Raw genomic sequence first — 11994 nt, forward strand, 5'->3', positions numbered from 1 at the left:
TCGGGCCCCGACCCTTCGGCGCTTCCCCGCCCTCCGGACTCCCCCTCGACCCGCGGCCCCGCCGCCCCCAGCGCCGCCCCGCACCCGGACACTGACCTGCGGCGGCACCCCGCTCCGGCGTCCCGGCGGCCGACCCGAGCGCCCCAGGCTGCGGCTTAGGCGCGGGCGCGGGCTCGGGCTCCGGCTCGGGCTCAGAGTGCGGTCGGCCCCGCCTGCCCGAGGCAGAGCCGGGCCGGGCCGGGGGCGGGCGCGGCGCGGCGCGGCGCGGGGGCGGGCGCGGGGGCGGAGAGCACGCGGCGCGGGGCGCCAGCCGCCCGGCGCACAGTAGGGCCCCTGGCCGCGCAGGCTGCCTTGGCGCGCGCCCACTCGGCTCGGCCTCGTTCGTTCCTCACAACCACCGCTGGGAGGCGGCTCAGAAATGGTCCCATTTTACAGAGCGGGCGTTCGAACACAGCTCAGATAGGGACCCGTAGGGCCACGTCTGGGAAGAGCACGAAGTGCGGGTTCCGGAGCCCGCCTTCCATCTCCAGGCCGGTGTGTCTCACCCTTCGCACTGTGGTCTGCGAGGCTTCTTTCTTACAAGTTGTTATTTTTAATGACATTCTTAAAAAAGAAGTTAAGTCATATTGAGGATCACCGTTGGGCCGTTTAGCTGACGGCCCAGTGGTCCTGCACGCTTTCAGTGCCCCCCTTTTGCATTTGTACTTCACGCCGGTGTCCATTAGTCCTTTAAAGTGACAGAGTTTTGGTTTTAATCATTAAAAGCATTTCTTAAACTCATTAACATAATTTCTTGAATTCTTCAGTGGTGTTTCCTCCACTGAGGGCCTGGGACACATGGTGGGGGTGGGGCAGGACGTGGGGCGTGGGACTTAAGTTTGAGAAGCAGTTTACGGCACTCTGCCTTGTAAATGTACTAGGTAGACTGTGGGCGGCTTCTTCTGCAGCTGTCTCCACGACCACCCCTCCAGAGGGGTTAATAGATGACCAGTAAGAAAGCTTCTGGTCTTGTGCACTTGAGGCCTTTCCTTCTGTCCCTTCTTCCCATGTCATTTACTGAGCGTCCTGTTCTAGGCCTGGTCCCCCTTGAGGCAAAGATGAAGAAAGTCCTTGTCCAGAATGCTCTCTGGTCCTTTAACGTCTTAACTTGGTGGGGATGCCTAGTTCTTCTCCCTTCAGTGCGGAAAGTTCCTTTTTGTAGTTTGCAGTAAGATTTCGTGAGGGTATCACTTCCGAGAAGGTTCAGAGCTTAAGTCAATGGATCCATGCCCTTCTATTTGTGCCCTCCAACAAGAAGTGCCACAGCTCTATAGGATGTCAAAGAACATTTATTGACCCTTGAAAACCCCATTTCTTTGCCTGAAATCTAGGTAAGTCGCGGCTCAGCATTCTGAACTCAGGCATAGAAGTGCTGCATGCATCCTATTTCTTGATCTTTCCAGAGTTCCAATCATTTTTTTAACAGCTTTATTGAGATAGAATTTACATGAATATCATGCATTTCAAATATATAAATTCAGTATTTTTCACTTTATTGACAGTTATACCACCATCACCATAACCTAATTTTAAAACATTTTCATCATCCCCAAAAGAAACCTCCTCCCCATTAGCACTCAGTCCCGGTAACCATAGACAACCACCAATCCAATTCTGTCTCTACAGATTTACCTATTTTGGATATATTGTATAAATGAAATCAAACAATAAGATCTGTTGTGACAGGCTTCTTTCAACTTAGCATAATGTTTTGAGGCTCACTAGTGTTGTAACGTATCGATATTTCATTCTTTTTATGGTCAAATAATATTCCATTGTCTGGATGTATCACATTTTGTTTATTCATCCTTGGTTAATGAATATTTGGGTTGTTTCCACTTTTTGACCATTAGGAATAATGCTGCTATGAACATTCACATCAAGGTTTTGTATGGACATATTTTTTTCATTTCTCTTGGGTATGTATCTAGGAGCAGAATTGCTGGATCATATGGTATCTCTATGTTTAACTTTTTAAGGTACTGCCAGCCTGTTTCCATTTTACATTCCTGTCAACCATGTATGGAGGTTCCAATTTCTCCACATCCTTGTCAACATTTGTTATTTTCTTTTCTATTTTAGCCAAACTGATGTGTGTGAAGTGGTATCTCACTGTGGTTTTGACTTGCATTTCCTTAATGACTCGTCACACAAGCATCTTATCATGTGCTTATTGGTCATATGTGTATCCTCCTTGAAGAAAAGTCTATTAAAATCCTTTGCTCATTTTTAAATTGGGTTACTTATTGTTAATTTATAAGATTTATTGACTGTTCTTTATCAGATAATTAACAAATATTTCCTTCTATCCAGTAAATTGTCTTTTTACTTTCTTCCTGGCATCATTTGAAGCAGAAGAGTTTTTAATTTTGATGAAATCCAATTTATCTATCTTTTGGTGTCACATCAATGCTTAATCCAGAGCTATAAAAATTTACTCTTAAATTTTCTTCTAAGAGCTTTATAGGTTTAGCTCTTACATTTAGGTCTGTGATTTATTTTGAGTTAAATTTTGCATATGGTGTGGGGTGCCTGGGTGGCTCAGCCAGTTGAGCATCTGACTCTTGATTTCAGCTCAGGTCACGATCCCAGGGATGTGGAATCGAGCCTCGTGTCTGGCTCTGTGCTGAGCATTGAGCCTGTTTAAGATTCTCTCTCTCTCTCTCTCTCTCTCTCTCTCTCTCTCTCTCCCCCTCTGCCCCTTTCCCCTGCTTTCACTCTCTCTTTCTAAAGTAAAATTTTTAAAACATTGGGTATGGTGTAAGGTAGGGCCAATCTGCTTTTGGTTGGTGAAATTCCCATAATTAACAACACTGACCAAAGAGAATCCCAACACAGTAAACTCAGAACTGGTGCAACATTTTAGAGCTGATCTGAATACTTTCTAAACATTTGTGTAGATAAAAAAAGTTCTGTGATTTTTGAAAGTGACCTATAGTTAGTGAAGCCTAAAAATGTAAGAAGCTAAGCAATGTAAATATAAATAGTATAAATCTGTTTTTTAAACTACTGGTCTTGATCCACTGGTGGGTTATTAAATCAATTCAGTGGGTCATAACCAATATATATTTGTTAAAGTCCAATAAAAACAGAACAGAAACTATCAGAATGTACTCCCTAAATTAAAAAGAGTGTCACTTCATAACTTTTGTGTTATGTATATGTATGTTTGTGTGTAAAAGGAATTGGTGTAAAATGTGTTTCTTACTGTTGACCATATTTTTTAAAGTTAGAAAAACACTGTGTAAGCTACAATTGCAGAATTCTTTCATTTATTGAGTGCTTATTTTGTGCCAGGCCCTCTGGTAAGTTCTGGGGATAAAATGATAAATAGCACATGGTCTCCACCCTACAACAGCATGCATATGCAGTCCTATCCATACATCGTTTCCAGACATAAAAGATTATTCCTTGGTTCAGTTTTCCCCAACCACAAAGACACCTTCCAACCATTGATGTTTGGTCCTGTGGCACTTATTTTTTTATTTTTATTTTTTTTGCAATTAGTGCTTAGCTGTTTACCTCATTCAAGATTTGCAATCATATTTGCTTTTCTTCTAAGGGAACTTTGTTCCCAGGTTCATAATTGCATACTATGTTTATTATATTGGGAAGAAAGTATAGATTTAGTAGTGGGAGTTGGCCACAACTGAATTGATTCCCATTTTATGCCAATTAAAACTAGTTCTAGTAAGAGAATTCAGGTATTTTTAAATATGGTTATATTACTTCTTGAGGGAGAAATATCAAATAATGACAAAATTTTTATTTTTCAAGGGTTTGGCAAAACAGAGTGTTGGCATTAATAGTGGTATTTAACCACTTTTCAGTTTGGGTTTAGGAAAATCAGTGTGCTGTGTTTCCAGTCATCCAATTGAGTCACTTCTTTATTGCAGCTGTGTACAATCACAGCTCTGACATTTGCTCCTTCTCTTTATCTGAGACACCATTTGTCAGCATCTAAACACCATACATTCCCAGGAGATATAGAAGATCTTAATTTAAAATTTAAAAAATTATAACCAGTTCAACATGCCAGACAGGTTGAACACACAACACACACACACACACACACACACACACACACACACACACACACCACTTCCACAAATACATCCAATTTTGAATGACTCTATTACGTTCCCACGCATGATTTTTAGAGCTTATAAAATTTTACGTGCAACCTCCCAATTTTACTTTGAATTTGATTAAGTTCCTTTTCTCTTCCTCTCCCTAATTCTGTCAACTGTTATCTTGCCCTTCACTAAATGACTTGCCCATTTGTTACAAGATCTTAACTACCAAAGCCAGGCTCGTAACCCATTTTTTCTGACCTCCAACTGATTGATCTTTTTCATTATACTTCTCTGTGTTAAGTCAGCTTTCTTTTTCTGAGTGGTTGCCTATAAATAAGAAAAAAATCTGGAACATTTTAATATAAGTGTTAATCTTGATTATAAACCAATAATTAGGCTACAATATGTACAGCTATGTTTTGATTTAAATCAAAAAACATAAGAAAATAAAACTAAATCAGTATTTTATTTTTTCTTAGTACCCCAACTTAGAGATTTTTTTAAAAAAGATAATTTGGAAGGGGGTGCCTGGGTGGCTCAGTCGGTTAAGCGTCTGACTTCAGCTCAGGGCATGTTCACGGTCCATGAGTTTGAGCCCCACATCAGGCTCTGTGCTGATAACTCAGAGCCTGGAGCCTGCTCTGGATTCTGTGTCTCCCTCTCTCTCACCCCTCCCACACTTACACTCTGTCTCTCTGTCTCTCTCTCAAAAATAAACATTAAAAACATTTTTAAAAAAAGATAATTTGGAAGAATTGAAAGAAAAAATTTTAAAGCCATTTCAAGAGTAATGTTTTCTTTCCTACTGAATGAAATAACTCTGTTTTTCTTTGACTTGTTTGTTTTTGAAAATATTTTCTTTTATAATTTGTAAACATCTATGAAGTTAATGATGACATTTAATTCCAAGGAAATTCCATTCGGTAATTTCAATAGTTTTAAGTTAGACTACTTAAATTTTAAAGTTTTTAATGGTTTGAAAACATTTTAAAGGTTCAAAGACACTTTGATTTTCAGGGAATAAAAAAGAGAGCTTTTGGGGTTGTCTGGGTGGCTCAGTCGGTTAGGCATCCAACTTCGACTCAGGTCATGATCTCGCAGTTTGTGAGTTGGAGAACCACATCGAGTCTGTGCTGACAGCTCGGAGCCTGAAGTCTGCTTCAGATTCTGTGTCTCCCTCTCTCTCTGCCCCTCCCCTGCTCATGCTCTGTCCCTCTCTGTCTCAAAAATAAACATTAAAAATTTTAAAAAAAAAAGAGTTTTTGCCCTGCTTCACTGGATTTTCTCTACTTTTCCCCTAAAAATTGACCTACTTTGCGTATCAGACGGGCCTCTAAATATCAAGAGGTAGGAAGCAGAATGAGTAGATGTTAGGAAGAAGAGAACTCCTGGTCACCCTGGAATGGCAGAGCTTTCAGAATGGGAAAGTCGTCCTACTTTCTCATTAGTCTTTTCCTTTCAAGAGTATTAAGTAAGTGTGGTAGAATGGAAAGAGTCCCAACCTTTATCTCTGCTCATTGTGACCTTGAGCGGGGACTCACTCTCCCTGAAGTTAGTTTCCTCATCTATAAAATGAAAATATATATTCCCATAATCTCATCAATGAGATGACTTGAGAAAATGCTGATTCAGGCTCCTAGTAGGGACTCAGTAAGTGTCGTTTAGCAACTGGGTGAAAGCACTGAGAATGTTTTCTTTTTTTTAATTGATTGATTAATTTTGTTATAACTGTTTAATTTTTTTTAATGTTTACTTTTGAGAGAGAGGGAGAGTGTGAGTGGGAGAGGGTCAGAGAGAATCAGAATCAGGCTCTGTGCTGACAGCAGAGAGCCCAATGTTGGGCTTGAACTCACAAACTGTGAGATTATGCCCTGATCTGAAGCTGGACACATAACTGAGCCACCCAGGTGCCCCCGAGAATGTTCTTTCTGAAAGTCACTCATTAATATACTAAAGCACCGTTTGGATGCTAAATTGTATTTTTAATACATTTTTGTGAAATACTTTTTGAAGTATTTTTTCATATTATACATATATATATATCGTAGTCCTCAATCTGCATCAACACTGTATCTTCCTTTCTTGCATGTAACAAGTCACTAGTATAATGAATAGACTTTTAAAAAAATGTTTATTTATTCTTTTTTTTTTTTTTAATTTTTTTTTCAACGTTTTTTATTTATTTTTGGGACAGAGAGAGACAGAGCATGAACGGGGGAGGGGCAGAGAGAGAGGGAGACACAGAATCGGAAACAGGCTCCAGGCTCCAAGCCATCGGCCCAGAGCCTGATGCAGGGCTGGAACTCACGGACCGCGAGATCGTGACCTGGCTGATGTCGGACGCTTAACCGACTGCGCCACCCAGGCGCCCCTCAAAAAAATGTTTATTTATTCTTGAGAGACAGAGTGTGAGTGGGGGAGGAGCAGAGAGAGAGAGAGAGGGAGACACAGAATCTGAAACAGGCTCCAGGCTCTAAACTGTCAGCACAGAGCCCAATGCGGGGCTTGAACTCACGAACCATTGAGATCGTGACCTGAGGGGAAGTTGGACACTTAACTGACTGAGCCACCCAGGTGCCCCTGAATAGATTTTGAAATAGCGATGAACCTCATATTTCTGTATGAGATTGGTTTCTCATGACACCTGTGTGATTTTAGAGGTTGTAGGCTTTGTCATGTAAAGCTAAAAAAGCAAACACTTGTTATGATGGAAAGCATGAGACATATACAGAAGTGGACAGAATAGGAAATGAACCCCCTTGTACTCATAATCTGGTGTTAGTTTGTGGCGGGTCTTGTTTCATCTGTACTCTCACTCACCTCCCTCTCGTTTATACAATCCTGAAGCAAATCCCCCAAACACATTTCATCATAAAACTTTCAAACTGTTTTAAAATGTTCTTAAGTTTTCTACTTAAAAGTCGGTTCAGGGGCACCTGGGTAGGTCAGTTGGTTACTTGATTTCAGCTCAGGTCATGATCTTGAGAAGGATCCGGAGTCAGGCTCTGAGTTAGGTGTGGAGCCTGCTTGGGGTTCTCTCTCTCCCTCTCTCTTTCTGCCCCACCCCTGCTTGTTCCTGTGTGCATTCTCTCCCCCCAACCCCTCTCTCAAAATAAATAAATAAATATGGGTACCTGGGTGGCTCAGTTGGTTAAGTGTCGACTCTTGGTTTTGGCTCAGGTCATGATCTCATGGTTTTGTGAGTTTGAGCCCCACATCAGGCTCTGCACTGGCAGCATGGAGCTTGCTTGGGATTCTTTCTCTCTCTCTCTCTCTCTGTGCCCCTACCCCGCTCACACACACACACACACACACACACACACACACACACACACTCTCTCTCTCTCTCTCTCTCTCTCAAATAAATAAACTTAAAAAAATTTTTTAAATAAATAAACTTAAAAAAAAACCTGGCTCAAATTATTATACTCTGGCAGATTTAGGACTTATCAGAAAAGTTTCTTTATGGAAATTATTTCAGCTCTATTACCGGTGAGTTATAAAATCAGTTTATTGCTGAGAGGACCATTGTCTGCATGCTACAAGTTCCAGAGTTCCCAAGGACATAAATATGTTCAGGCTGAGAAATGGGCAAGTAACTTGGACCTGGGGAAAGGCAGTTATGGTAGTTTCAGTTGCTAACAACAACAACAACAACAGCAACAACAATCAAAAGAAAAAACAAAAGCAAAGCAACCCTTGTGTACCTATGCCAAGAACAGATTTCAGCAGATGTTGGTTCCCTAAGCTTTGGGGTAGCTGGGTGGGGCCTGGGTTGGCAGAGTCCTGGGGTGGTCATGTTGAGCCACTGGTAGCCCTCTTTGCGTTCCTCTACCCCTTGTGTGAGTGTACAAATGAGAATTGTGTGCTAAAGGTTAGGTACTGCAAAGACCTTAATCTTCCCTTGTGGAAGACCTTACTGGGAGTAATTATGCTCCTCTGTGCATCTGCTTGTTCCTATGCACATAGTTCAGTCTTCTGGTCCAATACTTATTATATTTTGGTTGGTGAAGTGTCTATCTTCTCCTACTAAGATTTAATTGCCTTGACACAGAAGCCATGGTTTATTGATTTTTTATTTTTTTATGCCAAGGACCTACTGGACTGAATGCCTGAAATTAAGTGAGTGGGCTAGAGATGTCTGTTGAATGATTGGCTGCTGGCTGTTTAATTTGCAAAACCATGCCCAGTAGTAAGCAAATAATGCAAATGTCACCTCCTCAAGGATCTTTTCATCATTGCGATTCTTTATTCTCTTAACGGTTTTATTTTTCTTCATATCAACCGAAATTATGTTTTTAAACTTGTGTTTATTGTTTGTCTCCCTGTACTAGAATGTAAACTCCATAAAGACAGGGATTTTTTTTTAAGACTTTATTATTTTAGAGCAGCTTTAGATTCACAGCAAAACTAAGAGTAAGATACAGATTTTCCCCTGAGGCAGGAATTATTTATTCACTGTTGTAGCCCTAGCTCATATTATGCCTAACTCGACAAGTGGTAGGTGCCCAATAAAAATCTTTGTTATTGTACCAGTAGTAATGTCATAGATTCAATCACCTTTAGAAGTTGTATTTTCGTAATTTATGCCTACAAAATTGGTTAATATGTAAATCCCCAGGCTCCGGCTACTGATGTGAGTTTGTCTCAGGCAGCCACCTGCCTTTCTGGTTTTGTGAACATAATTTTGTTTTGAACTTTTGAACTCATGTGGCAACTTTGCTTTTGATACACTGAACAGCTACTATTGATACACAACTTTTGTTTTGAACAGAGCTTTAGGACTGACCTGGAAGTTTGAGCCTGGAACTCCACTCTGTGCTTCCTTATTATTTAAGATATTCTCTTCCCACTGTGATTTTTCAGTAATATTATTTCCCTTATCCCCTTTTACATAAGAGGTTTTCCAGCACCTACATGCCTATTTCTTAAGCTCCTGACACCTAAAGGAACATTTTTAATACATCTAAGACACGACATTTGGGGGTGACACCTTTCTGGGGGTGACAGTCTGGCACAGGGTAGACTTTCCTTCTGTTTTGCATTTCAAACAAATGCATTTTAAATGTTTGAGTAACTGGTAGGTTGGTCATGAATTGCACTTACAGTTGACCTTTTAACAATATGAGTGTTAGGGGCTCCCTGTGCAGTTGAAAATCTGCTTATAACAGTGACCCCCCACTAATAGCTTACTGTGGACCTGAAGCCTTACTGGTAACATAAACAGTCAATGAACACATATTTTGTATGTTTGATGTATTGTATACTGTATTCTTACAATAAAATAATCTAGAGAAAAGAAAATCATAAGGAAGGGGCACCTGGGTGTCTCAGTCGGTTAAGCATCCGACTTTGACTCAGGTCATCATCTCCTGGTTCGTGGGATCAAGCCCCGAGTTGGGCTCTCGCTGACAAAGCAGAGCCTGGAGCCTGCTTCGGATTCTGTTTCTCTCTCTCTCTCTCTCTCTCTCTCTGCCCCTCCCCCACTCACTTGTGTGTGTGCTCTCTCTCTCTCAAAATAAATAAACTTAAAAAAAGAAAATCATAAGGAAGAGAACATATATTTACAGTGACTATACTGTATTTATCAAAGAAAAATCTGTGTGCACAGTTCAAGGGTCAACTGTATATGTTTAGAAAGGTTAACTATTTATGCTTAGAAACTTTTGTACCCTCTTGGGAGGAGGTTGGGGAGGGAGTTAAGGGGATGAGTATGCTCCACTAAAAAGTAATACTTTATTGACATTTATATTGGCAGTGTCTTTTCCTAGCCCTGTAACATGGATATGTGGATATTTTTTCCTCCTCAAAGTATTTTTCTGTTTTAAATCTCCTGTAACTATCCAATTATTCTTTCAGTAAAACTTCAGTAATTCAATCTAATCCTCCACTACTTTCGAAAACATATTTTTAATCTATCATATTGCATGCTTAAAGCATGTAATGTCATATGAAACAGATAAAACAAACATTTACAAACCATAAGATCAGTAACAATTATAATATATGGGCAAAGTCAACCCAACCACAGGATGAAAAGATATTTATGTCTAAATGGAAAAACAAAAAATCGAAAAGAAAAATAAATCGCAGCCTTGACTTTTTATGTAAATAATGACTTTTTTCCTTTTCTTTCTACTTATTTTTTTAAATGTTTATTTATTTTTGAGAGAGAGAGAGGGAGATAGCAAGTGGAGGAGAGGCCAAGAGAAAGGGGGAGAGAAGACCCCAAAAGTGCTCTGCGCTGACAGCAGAGAGCCAGACACAGGTCTCAATTTCACAAACCATGAGATCATGACCTAAGCTGAAGTTAAATGCTTAACTGAGCCACCCAGGTGCCCCTCTTTCTAATTATTTTAAACATTGCAGAAGCCATATAAGCTTCTTTTAAAAAAAAAGTCAAGTCACTTGAATACCAATGTTCATAATAGTGTTATTCAAAGGAGGACAAAAAAATGGAAACCATCTAAATGTCCACCAACTGATGAATGGATAAACAGAATGTGTGGTATATACAGTGGAATAGTATTTAGCAATAAAAATGAATGAAGCACTGATAACGTGTTACAACATGTATGAGTCTCAAAAAAATTATATCATATAATTCCATTTATATGAAATGTTCAGAATGGGCAAGTCCATAGTGACACAAAGTAGAGTAGATAGGAGAGGAAAGAATGAAGAATAATTGTTAGTGGGAATAGTTTCCTTTTTGGGGGTGACAAAATGTTCTGGAATTAGACGATGGTGATGGTTGTACAACTTTATCAAATATACTAATATCCACTAACTTATTTGTTTAAAAGCCTGAATTTTATGATGTGTGAATTTTATCTCAATTTTCAAAATATCAAGAAAAAAATATTTATATCCTCCTTTGCTGAATAAGAACTACCATGTGTTTTTACTTTTCCTTGCTTCGCCCGTCTACCTTGTTATGTCATTCTGTTGTTCCAGGTTGCAGCTCGAAGAGGCCAGGCAAGTGGACAAAGAGGGTCTAAAACCCTAGCTATGTACTCATTCCACCTGAAATAAGGGGTGACTTTTTCTAATCCACCCAGAAGTGCTTTAGGAACTAGCAGTGGCTTTAATCATTTTAATGGGCTTTTAGGGTGGTAAAGGTTGGCAAATATGTGTACTTAGGGTACTATCTTGGATTAAAAGTCAAATACTTCATTTTCCTATAATACTATAATGGGTTATTTTCCAGAATGGAACACTCTTTCGCCATCTCTTTACAAGTTGGGTTGAAAATTATCTGATTAATCTCAAGAAGCACATTTCTAGTTTGAATGTGTGTAATACAGTTCCTTTAAATTTGCTTAAAAAAAAAAAAGATTCAGTGTATTGTTCAACTTTACATTATGATCCTCCAATAGTTTTATATATCACTAAAGTACCACCACTACCAAGGGGGATATCCTGAAACTTACTTGTTCTAACAATGCAACTTTTCTGACAGCATTCTTGTACATTTCAAAAGTGCTCAAATAATAGTATTCTTGACGCTAAATTTAATCAGTGAGTCAACACACATTTATTGAATTACTATTATGTTGAAAATAACACTCTATTCCAAACAGGAAGAATCCCTAAATCATGGTACTATGCATACAAAGTGCCTGTATGCCTGGTGCGTGGTAGGTACTCAACAAATATTTGCAAGTGAATCAAGAACAAACACAATTGATCAAGAGCAGTCAATAGCCATAGATTTAATAGATCCTTACTTCCATCTTCAGAGAGAGAAGGGAACTATCTGATGTAAAAAATGTGATCTAATTAATGACTAGTTCTAAGAGAAATCCCAGAATTCTGGCAAATTAACCATTGTTTTAGTGTTAAGTATTTGCAGTGTTTTAAGCTGCAAATTTTCTTC

General features: G+C 39.6%; 1 protein-coding gene across 2 annotated transcripts in view; it reads right to left on the bottom strand.

Annotated features, from left to right (window-relative positions):
* Positions 1-234, bottom strand: part of PPARG (peroxisome proliferator activated receptor gamma) — a 136542-nt gene extending 136308 nt beyond the window's left edge. For both annotated transcript variants that reach the window (XM_086697401.1, XM_086697403.1), the window contains exon 1: positions 97-234. The gene's annotated coding sequence lies outside the window, so the exon portion shown is untranslated. The remainder of the gene's footprint in view (positions 1-96) is intronic.
* Between the last annotated feature and the right edge of the window lie 11760 nt (positions 235-11994).

This window comes from Puma concolor, chromosome A2 (genome assembly GCF_028749965.1).
Source record: "Puma concolor isolate L17-30 chromosome A2, mPumCon1.1.hap2, whole genome shotgun sequence".
Classification (NCBI taxonomy): Eukaryota; Metazoa; Chordata; class Mammalia; order Carnivora; family Felidae; genus Puma; species Puma concolor.